The following is a 20,158-nucleotide window of genomic DNA, read 5'->3' as shown; positions in this document are numbered from 1 at the left end:
AGTTCTGGACAAGTCCAGACACCTTCCCAATAAGCAGTGTGAATGAGACTACACCAGGTTTGGCTCCTCCTGTCCCCATTTTGCCCTGGCTTTGCATCCTCGAGCATCCTTAAGCACTTTCCCATGCTGTGGCACCAGACATGCAACACTGACCATCAGATTCACACTGCAAGGGCACCACTCGGACTGGAGATGCACAGGCTCTCACATTGCCTTGAATGCTTTGAATGGCCCTTACTACACCTTCACACAGAGAGAATATGATTATATTGTATCAAGGACTCAGGCCCAAATGCTGTGTATGGCAGGCATGGTCTTCGTGTCCTCTAGTCCTGAGCAGAGTCAATGTTACTGCTCTTGTCACTTGGCTTGGAGTGAGGGACCGCTTTTTGGATTGGATGCATTCGTCTGCATTTTTCAATCTAGCCTTTTATCCAGTATGGATCTGAGAATAAGAGAATCAAATAAATGAATGGCATGGGAAGATAAAAATAAGAGAACAAAACAGATGAGTGAGTATGGCAAGACAAAAATAAAATCCTGTAAGTTCAAATATACGCACAACGTTTTCCTCGTGACGAGGACTACGAAGCTCCAGGAGAAGATAAAATGTAAGCCCATAGACAGCCAGGATCTAGCTGGGATGCCCACCCTACACTTGCTATTGGCAGCCAGGAGCCTGCTGTGCACACCAGCTGGAGGGGAGCTGAAACCCTCTCCCTCTGACGTGGGTGAAGCCGGTCAGAAACGCCTCTCACCACATGGCAGCACCCACGACCCGCTGCGAGGAAGCTGAGATCTGCTCCCACCACCGGCACCGCCTCAATGTTTACGTGCCTGAACAACAGGAACCTGCTTCTGGTGGGCGCAGATGAGCGCTGGTGCTTTTCATCTTTGTTCTGGGGGATGGCTGCTAACAAGAGGCATTTTTAGCTGCAGCAGCAGGGCAGGGAGATGGAGGCAGCTTTATGAGGATGTATGGAGAAGAAAAATGTCACGTCATCTCTCTGACTTGTTTCCAGCCCGTCTGCCCCAGTGCGGGTGAGGGGTTATCCCCACCAGAAGCAATTCACGGTTAGTCCCTATAGGTTTGAGGCACAGCTGTAAACTTGCTTAAAATAAATAGCGGATGGGCGACCGAGTGTGGGAAGGCTCAAAAATCACAAAATCTGTGACTGTGAAACACTGAGGGGGATTGTCAAGGGACAAATCCTCCTGTATTTTACAGTCTGTGCTGTATAACAGCAGCTCAGAGCTTCAGGTCCATCCCATTGATCACTGCTCTGGCCCCACTTCAGCTCAGGAGGATGAACTAAAATTGATTACAGATGTCAGTTTTGGTCACTGAGCTGTTGTAGCCCTTCAGGCAATCTACCCATTCCAGAAACGAAGTCCAAGCCGAAGCAGAGCAGCTCCTTCCCCTCTTCCTCTCTGCGATCGGGCTTGCTTCAGGCTCCATCCTCCTCCACCTCTTGCTGCTCCTCACTCAGTTTGGGCTTTCCTGGGCTTCAGGAGCCCTCTCCTGCTCTTGGCTGACAGGGATGTCCGCCAAACTCCTTCACCCACTGAGGACCAGCACCTCCAGCCCTTCGGCTGCTGTCACCATCTTGCATCCTACATCCACGCACAAGCAAAAGTTGTTTTCCTGGTGCTGTTTGGAGTGATGGTGTTCCCACTCACCTGGGGTGGCTGATGGATGCCTAGAGCGCTTGGTTGTCCTTCCTCAGGCTGAATGGCATCAGGAGGACAACCGCACACATGCAGGAATAGGAGCAAGTGGCAGAAACAAGGGTTAAGTAGTGCCTATCAACATGGACAGACTATTTCATTTGTCTCTTCCTCCTCAGAAGGGTATCTGGGTGTAAAGCCCCCATCCATGTTGAAGGCAGACTCTGCATCTGGTGCTTTGCATTTTAATCGGTGCAAAACAAGAATAGTCCTGGCTCGCTAGGGACATTATCTTTTGCTATTTTGATTTCAAAAATTAAAGCTATCAAACCAGTGACATAAAGATCCTCTTATTATAGATAATAGGAATCGCTGCATTATTGCTCTGTTCTGCCACTTGTAGTAGCCAACAGCTTATTGCTTCAGAAGAACCATCTCTATCACGTAATTATGCCTGTGTTGTATTTGCTCGGCTTAAGAGAGCTGTTACTAACCTGAACTCCCTCTTTGGACTGGCTGAGGAGGTGAAAACTCACCTGGTCAGGATACGATGCTTGGGTGAAAAGGCTGTGTAGCTTCCAAATTTTCCTGTTTAAAAGAAGCAGCAAAGATTTCTTAGAGATGAAACACTCTCTCAGCTGAAAGTTGGCCACATACTTTTCCTTTCTTGATGGAAGACCTGTATTTCACTATGAGATTCCCATTTTCTCCAGGGGAGAGTAAAGAGATAAAGAACTACACTTCTTACAATGCTCTTTGAACTGATACATGATGCACTGATTTGAACTGAAATCCCTCTTGAATAGCCTCAAGTTTTAACTTTGAGGAGGTTGCACCAGGTAGTTGAGACACTCGAAAGCAACTCCAGCTGTATGTATACCTTTATCAATATTGAGTCCTAACTTTGAAGCATCAGGATGTGCTATTCCACACGCTGCTAGTAGGAGCCCACGTACCCTTGGGTACGGGTTTGCATTGAGCCCAGGTATGGTTTGTCACAAATGTGTCTTCTCTCATCCCCGGTTTTCTTCCCCTCTCTGCGTCCCAGGAGCGTGCTGCGCACCTTAATCCTCTTCACAAACATCACCTCTGCAAGCTCCTCAGCTAGAGGACACCCTCCGCTACCTCTGAGCAAGGGAAGGCCTGCAATGCCCAGCTGAGAGTAAAGGGGCAATCCCCCTACCTCAGTGTACTGTGAATGGCACCAGGAAACACGGAGCTATACCGCAGCTGTCTCGGCCATGAGACGCTGCCTCCGATGCAGTGATTCGTGGCACTGAATTTCACAGATTGACTAAATCCAGCCGGGTGCTGCTTCCTAACAGGCAAATTGCTTCAGCCGGCAGGCCTGGGCGTCCTGCCTTTCCCCAACGGCAGCCGATGGGCGAGAGCACTCTGTAAGACACCTTCTCACTCCCACAAGCTGTGAATGATGCGGCACTCGCATCAGCATTGATAAACCGCCTCATACCTGACGTTATGCCTACCTGATGAAACATGGGGCATCTTAAAGACGCTCCCTCAGAGCTGCCCACCACGAACCCCCCTTTTGAAGTGAAAACGACCAGGAACTCCCAGGAGAGCACGCCTTAACTTCCCGTCTCTCTGCCCCTGGAAGTGTTCGGGAGCCCGCGGAGCGGGGCAGTGACAGTGTGCGTCCCCCTCCCGCTCGGGCTCCCCGCCGGCAGCCCCCCCGCCCCGGCGGGACACCCGCGCCGTGCCGCGCCGAGCGCGGAGGGGCGCCGCAGCCCTGCCCGCGGCTGCCATGCGTGCGCGCGGCGGCGGGGCTGCCCGCGCTGCCGCTGGGCGCCGGCGGTCCCGCAGCGCAGGGCTCCCCGCGGCGGCGCTGCGCTCCGCTCCGCGGCCGCGGACGGGCGGGCGGGCCGGGCAGGTGCGCGCTGCGGCTCCCCGCTGCCCCCCTCCCAGGTAGGGCCAGCCGTGCCTGCGTGTGCCGGGGGGAGCGTGTGCGTGTGTGTGTGCGTGTGTGCGCGCCCGCCCGGCCCCGGCACGCTGCCGAGCCGCAGCGGCGGAGGCGGCGGCAGCAGCCGCGGAGGTGCCGCCGGCGCTGGCGGGGGGACCCCCGCAGGTAGCGGTGGGGGGTGCGGCGGGGCGGCGCGGGTCTGCGCGACCGGGGGAGCTGCGGGGCCGGGAGGGCGGCGGGGCGGGGGGGGGGTGCGTGTGTGTGTTCGGTGCGGGGGCATCCGCGCCGCGGGTTGCGGGGGCGGCAGGGGCGACCCGCGGAGCCGGCGCTGAGCCCCGGGCAGCGGCGAGGCGGAGCGGCTCTCTCGTTGCAGGCGGCGGCGAACCGGATGCCTTTGGCGGGCAGAAGATGTGTCATGGGAAGCAGGCGAGCGGCGGCGGTGCCCTCCCGGCGGCGCGGCGGCGGGCGCTGGCCGCGGCGCTGTGGCTGCAGCTGGCGCTGAGCCTCGGCCCGGGGCCGGCGGCGGGCGGTGAGTGAGGGGCCCCGGCCCCAGCCCCTGCCCCGGCCCCGGCCCCCTCCTCTGCCCGGCCCCCGGGCCGAGCCACCCACTCCCCTGCCGTCCCCGCAGCCCCGGCCCCGGGGAGGGGAGAGCGGGGAAACTTCCTCCCCCCCTCGCCCGGCGTCCTCTGAGGGGAGCGAAGCGCCGCTTCGTCCTCCCCCCCCCCCCCCCCCGCGCCCACCCCTGCCCGCAGCCTCCGGCACCCTGCGTGGGGACCCCCGGGAGGAGGGAGCCTCACCCCGGCCCCTGCTAGGCAGCGGTAGCTCCATGCAAGTACACCGTGATTTTGGAACAGCGTAATATTTTTAATTAAAAAAAAAAAAAAAAAAAAAAAAAGCAAGCCTTCCCCCACCGCGGTGCTCTCTGACATCTCGCAGGTGACTCTGAGTGCTAAATCCCCATGCAGCTGGGGAAAGCAGAAATTTGGGGAGGAAGCGGGCGGTTTGGGTCTGAAAATGCGACGTCCTTCAGCACTCTCCTCGTGGAGGAGCAACCCAGCCTTATTTGGCCTTTTTAATTTTAATTACATTTTTACGCTATCATTTTAAATTATTGAGCCTGTGAGATATTTTCAGCAGGTACATTTAATTACAAAATTGCTTTAAATTGATTCCATAATTAGACTTGGATTGCTGGAAAAGTCTTAAAGTAAACTGCTTTGCTGTAAAATGAACTTAGCTGTGATAATGAGAACAGCTTCACATTTCTACTCCGGCATGGTATTATATATTTGTGTTGGGGGAATAAGCCATTTTATGATTGAATCACATCACTAATGGCAGTCAGAGTCCAATGTAAAAATTGCCTGGGCTTCTTCCCATGCCGAAGACTTATGCCAAAATTTTCTAACTTGAATGCCTAAGCCCAGGCAGCTCTGATCCAGATGTGTTTTGTGTCACTGAATGTAGACTTACAGAAATACGGCTGAAGAGGACCTCAAAAGGTCGTCTTGTCCATCCTCCTCCCAATGTGATTCAGTCCTAATTTTCTATGTGGAGACGATAATGCCATTTTCCAATAGAAATCCTGTGGCTGCAAATGTGATTCCAGCTAAACAAGCTTTTAAACTGTTGCAGTCTCTACAAATCCCTCTTTAGAAATCGATGGCTTTTTTTTCTGCAACTGCGTTACCCTTGGTTTCCTGGCCAGCTCGCGTTTCAGGGTGGTGATGCCATTCTGCCTGTCCTGTGCCTTCCTCGCAGTTGGAGTTGTGTGAGCTCCTGTCCTTCTCTTACCTCTGTCTTAGGGCTCGATTCATAAAAATGAGACTGTTCCATGGCCCCCTCCTCCCTGAGGCTGTGTATATCCCACAGCTTGATTGTCAGCATTTCTTTAGCTGATTACTGCAAGAGGTTCTTCAGAATATGGTTTATGTCTCCCTTGAATGTAGTAGTTTTCATCACAGCCTGCAATAAATTCTTGTGTGATGTTGATTGTTATTAACACCGCTGCCTTTCACCTTGGTAGTGTAACTAATTCTATATCAAATTCCATTTTTAAGGCATTTTAGGATCTTTCAAGAATTATTATTTTTTTTTGGTCCAGAGACCGGGAAGAGGCGATACACTGAATGACTGTGCATGAGTAAAATAATCAGTAGAAAATATTCATTGCTGTTCTTAAGTTATTATTGCTAATATTTTCCAGTGTGATTGTGCTCAGAAGTTAGGCACCATATAAATACTGGTAAATGTACAGATCTTCCATGTGGTAGAATATATGGTGGTTGGATTTTTTTCACCCTGAGTTATTTGTGTGGTAAAAATAATGAGCTTTGTAATTAGAACTGAGGACTGTAAATTAGGATCCCTCCTATTTCAGGCTCTATTGTATCTGTGAGCGAGCTTACTGTGCTTACACAGCTTGCTGTGAAGGCTTGGCTTTTGGCTCCCCAGCCTGTGACCCAGAGTTTGAGAACTTGTAAGCAGCCATTGACATTGACCAAAGTTGTGGTTTCCCGGGACCTTTGAAAATTTAATTTCTGTAGGACTCCTGTTGTATGATTTGCATATCCAGACAGAAGGCTCCCGGCATTACTGACTGCTTTGGAAAATGTAGCCCCAATCTCTTTCTATCTTCTCATTATCTGTTAAATAAGGATAATCATACTTCTCTCAGAGATTTGAAAAGAGCTTTGATGACATTTAATGAAAATACTATAGAGGTGGAAAGAACTTGTTTCAAAAGCTTTAGAAAAACAGCAGTGACAATATGCTGAAATAAAAACTATCTCACATATTAAAAAATGAAAATGAATAGTTTAGGGTTATTTTTTCTATAAAGCAATCCACGGCTTACATTTTGGATCCCATTTATAGCTTCCTCCCTTCCTTAGCTGATACCAGGATTTGGCTCCTGTAATAATCCTGTCATGACTTGTGTGACTCCTTCTATTTTATATCTGACTAAGCTCTATTGATTGTCACGTTGTACCATTTCACCCCAAATCAATACTACTTATAACTCTTTTTTTTCTTGTCAATAACCCTACAGAGAATAACTCTGTTTATTACATTCTGACTTTCTCAAAAGTGGATCTAGCAGAAAATTTACTGTAGAAGTGAACTCAAATGAACAAACCTTTCAGGTATCAATATACCTTATTCCTCCCTGATGTATTTAACTCTGCTGGTACCAGATCTCTCATGCTTCAGCTTGTGGCTTTCATCTAATCATCTTTGTTTATCTTGGTTTTCACTGTAATTCTGAAGCATAGGGAAAAAAAGAGAAAGAAAATAAGAAAATAAGAGTAGCTTAGGAAGGCTAGTAAGAGGAAGAATGAACTGTGCAAGTAGATGGAGCTGATTACAAGTTATTTTTGAGTTTTAAGGCATTGTACAGAGTCCACTGTTGAACCTGTAGTATGGAGATAATAGCTGTAACAGTGTATTTTTACATATACTTCAAATTCCTGGAATTATATTAAAATTTTGGGGAAGAGGGGGAGATGTAAAAGGAGAGGGAGGAAAAAATTCAGTAAGATTCTGGTTTTGGGGTTTGTTATGTGGCCTTAGAATTTTGTCATTGTACCTGGACATCTCCTGGGCGGGTGTCTGCTTTATTGTCCTAGGTCAGTTGGGTGAACTCTGTTTTTTCTGCAGTGGCCCCATGGAGAGGCTCATGCTGCAACACACATCTCTGTAGGCTTGGATGGGGCCGTGGGAGGTCACCTCGTCTTGCCTTCTGGCCTCAAGCAGGGTCAGGCGTACTCATGTTCTTCTTGCAAGATGGTTCTTTAATCTTAAAAAGTCTCCACCTCTCCTTTAAGCACCCTCTGCCAGTGCTTCATCAGCCTTTACACTATGAAGTTTTTCCTAAGGCAAAGTTTTTCCTGAAGCATCCTTGCTGCTGTTTCCCATGTTGTTCATGGCAGATCTTCAGCAGAGCTGCTGCTCCTCAGCTTTCTGGCTGTCTTTTGTGTTCTGTTCCATCTCTTCAGTCTTCTGCTGCAGCAATGCAGGCTCCAGTTTCTCTAAAGACTGGATGGCTCCAGTTTCTCTAAACTTTTTCTAAGTCTACATCATACTTTCTAGATTGCTGGTCATTCAGACCATGAGCTTACTCCCATGGAGCCGTGTCCCTGTGGAACGCTGCCCAGCAGCCTCACTAGCGCTGAACAGAGCTCAGAGGCTCTGCTACTGTTCAGACATACTGGGTGCCTTTGGTGTCATTATATATCATATAGTTTATATTCAGCTTCTGATTCCCTGTAGCTCCCAGGCTTCTTCCTCCAGGGCTGCTATCTGGCCAGTTGTTCCCATCCCATGTTACTGCTTTTTTTTGGCATTGCAATCAATGTGCTGGGTTTCCCTGGTTACATATCCTGCAGGCAACATCCCTTTCACATCGGTGGGTGCTTCTAAGGTGGGAAGTACTATACATCATGTGTGACAGTAAAGAAATCTGGCATGTTGTGAAGCCTTTAAACATTATATTGAATGTTAGTGATACCACAGAGTAGTGGTGAGTATTTCTAGACCAAAGCTGAATTTTTAGTGCTCTGTGATTTTACTGCATTTGATCGAAGTCTTGGTTATGCCTTGGTTATAGTATCTAACCACTGCCTTTGGATGCAGTGGCTACCAAAACCACATGCCTCAGGTTTCTGAGGATGGTGAACTTATTTCCTTGGGGTAATACAAGTTTTTGTGTGTGCTGATGATGCAAGCGCACCATAGGGCTTACTTTTCGTCAACCTTCAGTTGTTTTTGGCAACAGAAGCCAGCCAAAGATTGCCCTAACTGCCTTGCATACACTTTTGAGGTTATAAAGAAGGTTTTCTGAAGAATCAGAATGTTTTCTGATACCGTCTTGCTAGGTCTGTAGTTAATGTATTTTACTCACTCCTTCCCAGTGCGTCTGCTTTTCTTGTCAAGCGAAATAGACGTTTCAGCCTTGAGTTCTCTGTACGTTTGACGAAATCGTCAGTTATTTTGCAGGATTGTTTTTAACCTCCAGCTTATTGGAGAAGCTCAGTATTTTGGAAGGAACAGATTTTACCCACCGTGGCACGATCTTATTCTCAATCCCAGATTGGCCTTTGTTCCCCTCTCTGCAGACTTAAGTTAGCAGTTAAGTACCATTGTGTAGCCTTTCTGACTGCAAGTGGCAAGGCCAGCGACATCGTAGGATGGCAGCTCATCATTTGTCTTAGTGGCACATCCTTCTGCCTACAGCCTTGCGAGAGGTGGACCTATTTGACAGATAAATTTTAAATGTGTTTCTTAGCACCCTGCAAGAAGGATGTTTATTCCTGATTTACCATGGGATTTGGACACTGAGGTTAACTTTGCTTCTCTGTTTTTTTTGCTCCCTTACTTCCAGAATTACAGTAGCGTATCTTTGATCTCTGTATTAGGGATTATTACAACTTTAGAAGAATGAATTAATTACACTTTGCTTGATTTTCTCATCTGTAAAGTAGATAAGCAATGTGTTTCATGGGCATGTTATGAGGTAGTTTGAGAACCTCCCAAAGAAATGTTACAAGAGTGAGAAATAGGGATTTTAACAAAGTATAAACTGAAGTTCACCAAAGTAGAAAGTTCTTTAACATTCAGGATTTTTGTTGTTGTTGTGTGGATTAATAATTAAATATTCTTACCAGAATTAGGAAGATGTTATCTTTTTTTTTACTTTTACAGCTTCTTATCGATTTTCTACAGTGTTGATTATGTACTCCATTTTTTTCTAAATATTGTCTACCTCTGATGGTGATTAACTTTTTTAACATCAAAATACACATTACTAAAAGTAGAAAACCTTGCACTCACACTGTGCATTTCAGTGAGGTTTTAGGCATGAAAAGGGCAACAAAGTGTGGCCCAAATTCATATTTGCTATATGCCAGTGCAAATGTGAATGAAAAACTGTACTGCACTTAGTGGTGAACATAGCTCAGTCAGAAAATGAGCTCAAGGGATAAAGCAGTGTAGTGTGTACAATTTGATTCAATAAGTGTAAAAATTTGCTTTGCTAACGTATTAAGGAGACTGAAGGTACATGTATCTTACCAAATTCAGCAATTTAACTATGAAACCAACATCTCCTCACTTGGTTTTACATCTTCTCAGCTATTTTCTTCAACGTGGCACAAACGTAACATTATGAAACCAATTACAGGCTGTACATCTACTAGATTTCACAGTGGAGCGGTTTATAGCAGCAGCTTTTAACATCCACGCTTTCCTTCTATCTTAGCCCATTGCTTCTGTCAACACCGAGTTTAGCCACCTGTTTTTCAGAGGGGGCTCCCGATGGCTTTTCCTGAACAGCTGAGCTGCTGATGGGATTTATCCAAATCAGGGTGTTTCTTTCTCCATGAACTGAAAACAGTGGAAGAGGTTGTTGGTGCCATCTGTGCTTACTGAGCTTCTGCGGGGAAAACGTGTTGAATGTGTTTTCACGCTCATGATGGGTGACCCCTGAATTGTATCAACTTTTAAATTGGGTAGCGTCCATCCTGGCTTGCTCTTCTGCTCGTTATTAGGGGATTATACAAAGCTCTTGCTTTGTAGGGAAATTTCTGAATTTGTCAGGAACATATCTGTATTAAACAAGCCTTGTTTTTGTCACTATGACCAACTTTAGAAAGCAATATATGGGGCTTTTCTGCCAGTGCCTACTTACTGTAGCTAAGCATACCACATTAAAAGAAAAAAAAGACCTACAGTTTGACGAACATTCTTGCTTGTGCTAGCTTAATAGTAACAATAGTGATAAAAATGTGGCTTTTTTAGTATAGCCCTTCTCATCCATAGAGTTCAAAGCACTTTATAAAGGAAAATAAGTTTTATTATGTCTCTTGATAGATGGGGACATGAACATGGAAAGATTAAATAACTAAAAGACACATTTCACATGAGAAACAGATCTTGCCATAGACAGGGAAGAGGTCCTCTGAATCTTTGTCCAGTGCTTTCTTCTGTAAATAGAATTTAGGGAAATTTGTAATCCACATTTGTATGTTAGCCTTTATAATAGCATTTTTTGGCTATGACTCTCTTTTAACTGAAATGAGCAGCAGATTTCCTATTCACAGAAATTGCTACTTAAGCAAATCACGAAGGGAGTTTTTCCAGTGTGGTTTATTTGCCCGACTCCTTTATGTCTGAGATAGCACATGGCATTTTTCCAGACACTGAAAACATCTTCTTCTGAATAATTAAAAAAATAAGAAAATGTTGGAAGTTAGGGTTGAGCCCTGGAAAACGGTATCACGCAGTTTCTCATAGTGCAAAGCACGTATTAACAGGAATGATATTTCAGCCTTGCTTGATCATGTGGTTGGTGATCATAGTTTACATGAAAGGGGAACATTAGAAAAGTATTGCATGTGGTTTTTAAATAATTCTAACACACTTGAGCAGTTAGAGAGGAGAAGACCACTGCATGACCAGGTAGCTCTGTGCTGAATGTGGTGTGAGTGCTGTTGCCTTATACAGCCCATGGCAGTTTAGAAATTGGTGGATGTATAATGCACTTCTGTAAAAAATGAGTGCAGCTTGCAAATGATTGCTCATAAAAACATAAGGTGTACTGTAAAGGACGTGGAAGGATGAAATAGCTACAGCGCCTGGTCCCTCACTTTTTCGTTTGCTTGCTGTGAAGCCGTGCAAAATGCAGAGCTGGGAAGCATACCAGGGCTAAGGGTGCAGCAGCGTTTCTGTGTGAAGCCAAATTCTGCACTTAGCAAAAATATACAAAATCTGAAAAAAAATAGTTTGCTTGGAAACTGAAAAGAGAAGACAGGGTTTACAACAGATTGAAGAAGAAAATAGGTTAAGTTACTAAGGGTTAGATTATGTAGAAGTTGGGTTATCAAGGGTATTGTGAGATAGTGTCCTAAAAATAAACTGTCATACACTGCTAAAGAAAAAGCAGGATACAGCACACACATGAATCAGGGGAATCGTTATATCACTGGACTCCCATTCAGGAGACCTAGAGAATACGCTACAAAGAAGAGGTTGTCTTTGAAAATGCAAAGGCTTCAGATCTTCTTTATTGGTACTGCAGAAAAGCAGCAGCACACATAGTTGTTGATCTGTCAGGAGACCGGAGAGCACCATACAGATTCAAGAGAAAAGCTCCCATATGTGCTGGGAGGGAGGAGAAGATGCTCAGAAGTGGAAGCCTGTAACGTGGCGTCCTGTTCTCACTTGTCACTAGCAGCAGTGAACACGTACACGAAAAGAACTGTGGAACAAAAAATTAATTTCCATCTTTCTGGAGGTGGGACAATAGACTTGAGAGCAGAGTCACAGAGATAGGACTGGAAAAGACCTCAGAAGCACCTGTAGTTCATCCTCCTGCCCAGAACAGGACCCACATACATACTTCAGGGAAGTTATCATTCAAGACTTTATATTGGAACGTAAAGTCTACAGCCTCCCTGAGTATCTACCCCAGTGTTTGAGTCCCTTAACCATTAAAAAGGTTTTCCTGAAGTCTAATTTGAGTCGTCTTTGCTGTAACATAGGGGTCTCAGGATTTACGTCTGTAGTGTGGGATTCCCAAGTGTTACTTCCTCCACTGTGTTGCCTGTTGGTGCAAATCCACCCATGCTGCGTCTTTGGCCATCCTGACTGCTGCTACCACTTCCCTGGGTCAGGGTGGGAAGAATCCTGACTGCTCCAGCCCAGCAAATTGTCTCTGAAAAGTTAGGTATTAGTCTGGGAGCTAAGGTTTATCTGTAACTGCCCTACATTCATATGTTGCTACCGAGATAGAAGGAGCTGTTGTGATTCTTCATGGTGGAACTTATGTTTCTCTAATCTAGTTAAGGTCACAGCTAAGTTGTGTTTAACATGAGATCAGATATCTTACCAGCAGCTATCAAAAAGGTTGGCTTTGCCTTTCCAGTTTGGAATGGCTTGCAAGGATTTTCCAAAGTCACAATGGGAAAGAAACAGGACTAAATCTCAGAGTCCTCCTATAAAAGTTGCTTATTTACAGAGTCTGTTCTCCTTGGGGATATTAGACTAACTCTTTGTACTTGATCGTGATGTAAACAGTATGGTTATGCCACACTAAATTGCACCCAAGTGAATTTGTATTTTATTTCTGTAGACTGAGTGAAGTTGTATATACTGAATAGCCCCATGGTAATAGATTAGATCCACACAAAAGCCAGTCAGTAGCTTAAGACTTCCACGTGTGTTTGCAAATAAACAATTTTAACTGGAATTTTTAGAAGCAGCTACTTGCAGCTGTCACCTCCAGTGCCTGAGTTCCTGTTCCCAGTAAAATGAGTGCTGATGTGTATACAGAAAGATTGTGTCATTCAGGAGTTGTTCAGCACAGGGAGAGGTAGGGGATATTAGAAAGTCTGTGGGGAGGGATTGCTTTTTTAGGCTAAAATGTAAGTTTGAGAGATTTAGAGCAACACTAAGAGCTGAGTTAGCAAGAAGACGACTGCGATCGTGTAAGGATTGAAGTCAATAGGACTACTTGCTTGAGTGAATCTTTTAACTGTAAGAACTGCATGGCATAGAGTATGTCTTTTATCTATTTCTAATACTCTCTGTAAGCCTATCATGCTATTCCTGTATTTGTGTAATGATAATTTGTATTCTGAAAGCCATGAGTACTTACGAGACAGACAGTAATTTTTCTGTATCTCTCCACTTAGTTGACATTTTTAGAGATATTTTGTACACATCATATTACTCAGAGAAAACACAAATGATCTATTCAAAACTGAAAATAAATAATAAATAATTTGGTCTCCTGTAAATTGGACTTATAAAATAGCTTGATTGCAATTACCAGCTTTGCAGTAGTCTTGAAGGAATTAAGATAAAATGGTGTTATCGTGAGCAATAGTAAAAATGAGAATACAGAGACGTTTGTCTTGGTCTTGTAAAATGCAAAACATCCTTCTCTCCTCTGAAGGGAGACCAGGACCCCTCAAAAGTTCAGTCACAGCCATTCTGGGGGAGCACCACACTGCTGTGACTGCAACAGTAACTCCTGTTATATCCCTTCTTCAGCAGCAGGCAAGAAACAAAACAATTAAGCTCAACTTTTGTCTAGAATCATCAATGGTGTAGTTTTACCAGAACTAACAAAATCCTTAATTTACACACTTCATTGTGATTATACCCCTCTTTTATGTCTTGTGTCCCCCATGCAAATTATACGGCTGTAGTCTGGTCTTTTGACAGCATTCAGGTACCTCTCCCAGCGCACTGCCCACATTTTGAAACTCTCTCTTTCTCTCTGCTATATGATTCATGTCCCAAAGAGCGGGGTGGTTGTTTCAGGCTTTAGCGCCTTCTCTTTTTGAAGAATGACACTCGGAAATGATTGCCCAGATGGAAGAATCCATCTTTCAGATCTACCAGAGCCATTTACTGCTGATAGCCTGTGTGTCATCTGTCACTGTTGCCCTTATCCAGTGCATCTGCCTTAGACGCCCAAGAAAGGTACAGTGTAGGACTCATTTTGTCAAGACTAGGCTGGTTTGCAGAGGCTGGGATATTTTAGTCCAAAGGCAACATCCCAGGGAAAATATTCACCAAACAAAATATACAAATTACTGTCAAATGTGTGTAGATGAAGCCAAACTCCATTATACCCATGATCTTTTTGAAACTGGGTCATGATGGGACACACCACTGCACACCAGCTGTAATAGGTGCAGTGGAGGAAATTGCAGGAAAGGGCACATGGACTAGCAGGGGTGAAGGAGGGGTGATAACTGTCTCTGGATGCGCCTAAGCACTAATGCACTTAAGCATGCCCTTATTAATCTTACGTGGAGATAGGTAGACAGACAGACGGTTAGATAGATAGATAGATGTATGCATATATGCTGGATAAGAGTAAGAAACTAAAAATCCACCCAGCAATGAAATTGTAAAAAATATACTGCTCTCATTGACAGTCATTTCAAGGTTCTTATGCTTGTTCTTAACGTTTACAAGGTTGCTTTTTACACTGCAAAATGGATGAACGTTGCCTTTAATGCTTCTGTTTGGGTGCAAGAATGATACTGGATTCATGTGAGGGATGGAGAGCAGAATGGCGTTAGGTATATTTAGATTCTATTTAATTTTTGTTTCATATACAGTAACATTACAGAGAAGGACTTCATTCCTCATTTTAAAGAGGAATCTATCAGATAAATTGCATTCACTGCGGGGAGAGGAGGAAACAGGGTGAAAGATGCCTTTTTGCAGTAGCCTTGATGCGATAGGAGGTGGGTTTCCTGGATGCTAGTAGTGGGTGCGTTTTCTAACTCTGCGTATGGTAGAGTTTTCTTGGTTCTTTCAACAGGCTGTCTGAGAAACCTTGTACTTAGAGCCAGTAGATCTATGCAGTTCAGAAAGTTGGTATGTTGGCCAGGCCAAGTTTACAGGGATCTAACTGGATAGAGCAGACTGCAAAAAAAGTTGTATTTAAGGCATTTTTTTAGAATGCTGTTGTTATTAGAATATAAAAAAAATATAAGGGGGCACTCAGTTAAAGTAGCTTAGGATTATGTCAGCTACAGAGGTTTTGCCGCAGTGCATTAATATCACAGGTAAGTAATCCATTACATTTGCCATTCTGGCCTGTTTAAAGCTGTGATTTAAAAGTGCTAACTTTCAGACAAAATAGTTATGAATCTGCTCTGAACTCTGCTAATTATTTTCTCCAAGGAAACAATGTAACATCTGCCAGTTGCAACTGTCTAGTCATCTTAGTGTTTACTGTTTATGGTCACTTTTTGCCGTACTTAATCTCAATTTAACTCCAGTTGTTTTGATAGGGAGGAAAAAGTCCTTTGATAATGTATCTATACTTATATTGTTAGGAAAAATTATTTTCCATATGTTGATTTTTTCTCTCTTTGCAGTCAAGTGATTCTGTTATCCTAAAATCTCCTCTGAAGTACAAAACCAAAGCAAGTATGGGGATCTGCAGCAGCATTTCAGGAGCCAATGAGGCTGGCACCTTACTGTGAATGTTAACATGATACTGCTATTTGTTAGCTTGGAAATACCATTTGCTGTTTTTTCCCTGATCTGAATGTCTTTGGAAATAGGATGATGTAGGGATTTTCCTATTCATCAGCTTTCCATTTCTCCTGTGAATTTCCTTTCTTGATCCGAGGCAGTCATTCAGGCCATGGGGGCTCTGATCACCAGTAACGCTGCCAGATTTCCTACAAGAGCAAATTTGAATCCTCTGTTTTATCTCCTACACTTGACCTTGGGAAAGAAGGAGGTGGGGGTGAATGGAGGTTGTGTGAGATGAAGAGATTTGGCCTTATGAAACGGTTCTAAAACAATGCCTCACCTCAGTTTACATGTAGGGATGAAGAAAATCTCGTATTTCTAGAACAGAAGATGGATACATGCTTGGATATACAGCCTCTCCTTTCAGCATCTGAAGACCACTCATTCTTGTTCCCTTACAGCCTTGTCAGTCCATACTTTTATCTCCTCCTCTGACCTATTTTCAAAAGTACTTACCTGAAAATAAAATGAACAGGTGGACTGATGCCTTTTCTGGGAGATTCTCTGGAAAGCTGCAAGGCACTTAAAAAACGTTTAATATGTTTCTTTTGTAATTTGGCTCCCATGCAGCCTTCTACAGATCATCTGGGCTATCTGTCTAGATCAGCTAGCTTTAAAAAAAACTCTTCACAAACACTTTATAACCATTTGCCTTGATCTGAAATACCCAAAAAAGACAATAAAAAAAAGACAGGGATGTACTAGACAGGAAAAAAAGGGATCAAGAGATGTACTATTCAGAGGTTTATGTATAGCTTCCCTTTTCTTCCTAGTTGTAATGGTAATTTCAGACTTGACTCTCTTATTGAACTTGACTGTATTAATTTTGTTCATTCCTGAACTATGCCACTGAGTTTTGAAATCAAGGGCTGGTTGGTGCCCAGTTCCTGAGTGCTCATGTCCTTACTGTCATTTCATGATCCATAGGAGGAAGGGAGTGATTCGGTACATATAAGCCTAATGACCTGAATTTGTAAAGCTAAATAGCAACACTGCTACTGGCATGACTCACTATTATTTTTAGCTCTGAAGGGGAGACAGTAGAGCAAAGGTTCATCCTTCCATACCAGCTGTGTCTTTTGTTGAACAATCTGATATTGCTGAGAGGTTTAACCTTCATGTTTCTGTTTTTAATCAGACTTCTGCAAGATGTTATGCATTGGTTTGGTTTCTTTTCATAATAGGCTTGCTCCTTGAGAGGATGGCTCTCTGCTCTTCTTGTATGGTAAGGGTCCTTGCTTAGTGTTTCTAAGGACAGAGGGTGTTTGCAACTTGAACTGTTGCTAGAAACAGCCAAAGTAGAAAAGATGACTGATTTAACTGAAACAGCAATGCAGAAGTCTTTGGATTTGGTTTGTGCTAATCAAAGCATCCATTTCCCTTCAGAATGCTAATTGTTTTGTGTTTAAAGAATAATTTTCAGAAGTGAAACATTTGGTAACTGATACAATAAAGGAAGAATCACGTTTTCGTTTGGGATAACTGATCCAGATTCAGTTTGGAAAACTACACTGATTTCTGAAAGCTTTTGCTCCTGGCCTTGTAGAGTGCCGCAAAGCCTAGCAGGTTGCATGGCCTGTGCGTTCCTGCCATGGTTACCCGGGAAATTAACTGGTCATTAAAATCCCCCGTGGCACCGAAACAGTTCCCGTTTCTAACACGGAATTTCTAAGTAAAGGTGAGTGATGGTACTGTCAGGTTGGGAAGAAAAAACCACGCTTACATCTTAAAAAAGCAGTTAAGTGACTTTGGAGGCTAAGAACTGCTTTAGAATTGGCTTAGGCACTGAATTAAACTTGACGTCCATAAACTTTCAGTGAAATGAAGGCCCTGAACTACTGTGAAGGTACAGGACAGACCAGAGGGGTGCTACTGCCTTTGGGATACTTGCTAAGAGTATGACCAAAGCAAAAACCTGCATTCAGATTACATGGGGTTTAGGTATTAGACTGTAGCTCGTAATGGTGATGCAGCATATCTGATAAAGAGATTATTGCTTGTACATTAAGTTGAAGAAAAATATTTTTTTAATCAATCTAATTTGAATTATTTCTTAAGAAGGACATATGATGGTGACTGTCAACTGAGCGATACTAGTATGTTCTCTGTAATCAAGCCTCGCTCTGCTACATATGGAAGATTTATCTGAGCCAAAAAGGGAAGTAAGAGCAGAGAATAAGGAGTACTGGGGAAGAATGTGCCTTGCATTATCAGGGGATTGCAAACTCAGATAAAGTAAGACATAGACATTTTGTCAAAGAAGTCGGGTATGTAAGTTTGCTCTAGGCAGTTTTAACTTAGCCAGCACTTCCAGCAGCTGATAACCTAAAGTGACACTGACCTTGGCAGACTTACAAGGGTAAGCTTTGCACGGGATGAATTATTTCTTGATCAAGTATATGAGGCACAGTCCAGCATTCCTTCAGTATTGATTATGGATGTTCATTTTATCCCAGAACAAACATACTGATTGCAGATAGTGGAAGTAGAATCAGTTTCTGTGTATTTGAGCTCTTCTGTATCCATTATATGATATCCTGGGGCGCAGTGATGCCACTGAGCTTCTGCTATGCCTCTCCTTGCTTTTTTGACTCATTCCTTTTCAAAGCGGTTATGCATGGAATAGGAAATACTGGTTTTCTTCAGTAACTACCTCCACAATCAGGCTTTTTTGCTGGGTTGTCCTTTTCCTGGCCTTACTGCATTCATGTCCAGGGGATGCTTCATGACCTTTGCTTGTGGACATGCAATTGCACAGGTAGTTTTCAAGTATCGTAAGTGGCTGCTTTGAGATTGTCGGTGTTTAGAGACACAGTGGAGGCAATTTAGCCACAACATCACTATTTTTAGTCCATCCTCTGTGTACTGAATCACCGTACCTCTTGCTAAATCAGTCAGGGTCTGTGGGTGTTAAATGCTGCTAGGATGTAAATCCTTTTTCTTATGAGGAGCTACCCAGACTCAGGAAATAAAGTGTCACAGTAGGAACAGAGCTCGGTTGTATCCTCCCCATGCTAATTGTAGTGGTTTCTGTTAGCGAAATTGGGCAGCTCTGGAGTCACACCATAATCCGAGCCCTTTTCAGGAAGGTCAAAAATTCTGACACAGTGGTTTCTTGGACTAACAGAATACTGTCAATGCCAAGAGCCGCACAGATATTCTCATTTTAGGCTTAATGTATTAAAATGCCTGTGATTAAAAAAAGAAACAAAACCAAAAAACCAACACAACAAAAAACCAGCACCAAAAATGTTATCTGACACCTTAGGGAATGTGACAGCTGAAGTGTCCCTTCTAGGTCTTCTGTTGAATGACTTACTGGGTTCAGAGATACTTTTGCACGTGCTACTTTCCCCATCTGTTCTCCCTGCTTTCTCAGATCCCCTGAGCAGGCAGAGAAACAAAACTCAGAAGACTTCTGTTCTCTCTGCTCTTCAGAGAAAAGAAATTGTGTCAACTGAAATACACTGCTTGGACGCAAAAAAAAATGAGCTGGCAGGAAAAGACCCCAGATAATATCCCTGACGTGTAAGGCTGGTTGCAGAAAGGCTCCCAGCCACCTTGGGTTTAGCAGTGGTCATTGAATTACAGACCTGGATGCTGACATTTTTGGACAGCTATGTTTTTTGTTTGTTTGTTCCTCTGTTAGACATTTAGATAAAGGATGTAATACTGTGGGAGAAATGGCTTAATTTATATAATTTTCTTTAACAGCATGGCCTTTAAGCCAATAACATGTTGTAAGACTCAAGCCGTTTGTGAGCTAAATCTCTGTTGACAGCACATGATTGATTCAATTTTGCAGATGGGACAGATTTCCTTGTTGTATCTCAACCTGTCTTTTGATTACTTGCACACAGACCTAGCCACTGACAAACTAAAAGTGTTAATATGGATGAATGCTCACACATAAGCCTTACACATATGTGAACACCCACTCCTTTATGCATTGCTTGAGTAAAAAATATACTTGTACACAATAATTCTGTTCTTTATACATGTGTAACACAGAATGCAAAGTTATGCAGCCAGAAATAGGAGCAGGGGTTTGAAAAGTTGACTTGTAAAAAAATTGAAAATGAATATTTTATGGTTGTATATTCGAGAGGGCTGACTACAACAGGGATTTGTACTTGATCATCGATCCTTCTTACTTCAATAGGTCATTACTTGTTAGCTCCAGGTGAAGTTGCTTTCACCTGAAAGCCTTCTCTTAGTGTACTCTTATGGGATACTTGTCTCATAGCCCCGGGTCACTTGACACTAATTCCTAATACTTGCTGTCAGTTTTGAAGGAAAAGCCAGTACAGGCAAAGAGAGTGAACTGTTCTGTCCCTGGAAGTTTTACATTTAGCAGCCAGTTGTCACACAAGGCTGCTGCTATGGCCTCTCCTATGTATTTTCTGAATGTTACCAGTTCAGTGACCACAGGTATTATGCTTTGGATTGCATCAGAAGTAAAATGTCACAATTAAGTAGAAGAATTCAGTTTCCAAATTTTCC

The 20,158-nt window shown here is 43.8% G+C and overlaps 1 protein-coding gene across 1 annotated transcript in view; it reads left to right on the top strand.

Moving 5' to 3' along the window:
* The window catches only part of SUSD4 (sushi domain containing 4), a 96,899-nt gene that overhangs the window by 21,027 nt on the left and 55,714 nt on the right, over window positions 1-20,158 (top strand). The window lies entirely within an intron of this gene.

This window comes from Leptosomus discolor, chromosome 2 (assembly GCF_034619465.1).
Source record: "Leptosomus discolor isolate bLepDis1 chromosome 2, bLepDis1.hap2, whole genome shotgun sequence".
Classification (NCBI taxonomy): domain Eukaryota; kingdom Metazoa; phylum Chordata; class Aves; order Leptosomiformes; family Leptosomidae; genus Leptosomus; species Leptosomus discolor.
Note: the sequence above shows the minus strand (reverse complement) of the source record. Positions and strands in the feature narration are given on the sequence as shown.